Source organism: Actinia tenebrosa, unplaced genomic scaffold, assembly GCF_029948245.1.
Source record: "Actinia tenebrosa isolate PJP-AT-01 unplaced genomic scaffold, QUT_ActTen_1.0 PGA_scaffold3__52_contigs__length_22856419, whole genome shotgun sequence".
Lineage (NCBI taxonomy): Eukaryota > Metazoa > Cnidaria > Anthozoa > Actiniaria > Actiniidae > Actinia > Actinia tenebrosa.
This window is the reverse complement of record NW_028292580.1, coordinates 6,595,283-6,596,869: the sequence shown is the minus strand read 5'-3', so window position 1 is coordinate 6,596,869 and position 1,587 is coordinate 6,595,283.

Below are 1,587 nucleotides of genomic sequence, written 5' to 3'. Positions count from 1 at the left end.
CATTTGTTATTTACAGAAGGCTTAACAAATAAGTTTCTTTTTCTAGATTATTTTCCCCTTAGTAATATTTTTCCCAAATGTAGGCCCAGATGAACTATTAATGGGAAAAACATTAAAAGCTTCATCAGATTTTTATTTTAGGAGAACGGCGCGATTTTCTGTTTTTCGGCTGAGGACTACATTTCAAGGCCTTTTCACCGCACCTCACAAAAAAATTATTGCTGGGATACCTGTGGTATACCAGCTATAAAATGCCTTTGTTTTATTTTGTTGTTTTTTTGTTGTTTTTTTTTTTCACAGGTACCTAAGTATTTACCTGTGGTTTTTTTTTTTTTTTTTTGTATTTTTCAAAGTTGCGCAATAATTACCCAGGGGGTCTTCAGGAACTTACCCAAGAGACCTTTGCGGGTATCTGCTATAGGGTTCCCGTCTATAGTCCAATCAATTATCATGTACCAGATGTCAATCAATGTCACTATGTTGTCAAGTGATTTAGAGAGGGTGGAGCTAGCATATCACGTGGCACAGGTTTAAGTCTACGCATGCTCTATTTCGTTGACCGCCGTAATTCAAGACAGCCGAACTAGAAATATTATTTATGAATTTCGTAAAAAAGGATTTCAAGCCGAGAACTGATACCGCCGAGAATTTCGAAGCGATTATTTCTAAGAATTTCTCAATGAACTTCATGGGCAAAAGCTTGTTTTGGTTAACTATTCATGATTCATCTACTCGAACAGTATTTTCTGCACGAACAAGGGAAGATCAATGAGTAGTAAACAAATATTTCATTCAGTATGACTCGTTATTCTCTTGACTTGACAATACAGTCTTATAACCTATATTTATGTATTTATATAAACTGTTTTGGCTTCAAAGTCTACTCACAAAGGAACTTGACTGAGGAACATAGCAATAATTATTTTAAGATTTTATTTTATTTAAGAAGTAAAATAAATAATTTTCTACGCACATTCCAGGGTTGGATCATTGCCGTTCGAAGCGTATATGACTCTCCTTTAATCTTTCTTCAAAAAAATGGCGATTCATTAAAAAATATCGATAAATTATAAAATGTAAAGCAATTATGAGAGAGGGTTTGAGCAAATATTAGCCTGCATTTACGTTTAATACATGAAGCATTTTGATTTTAAAGCGAGCCGTGCCACAGGTAGCCCAATCTTGGTTTCTGTGGTGCTATTAGAACGTTTTCCCACAACCGTGGTTAGAAATTCTAATGAGTTTGCTGATATATGCTAATGATCTACGTACCGTACTCGCAGCTAAATTATACCGAAATAATCTACGTGAAGAAGTTTTAATTTTAAAATGTATTAAAAACTGTATTAAATCTATTAAAAACTCAACAAGTGTTACAAGACTTTATATTTTTTATTCAACATCAACGTTTGTATCTGAAGAAAATACAAATGAGTGGATAAACCTTGTCCGCTAGAAGTTTTGCACCTTGTGATAGGGCCAGAGGCTGTCCTGGTCCAATGCGGGTCATCAGCCTGTAAGATGTCGCATCGTGTGTACTACCAAGAAACCCGGCTTGAACATATCTCAAGGTTATCAATGATAAGT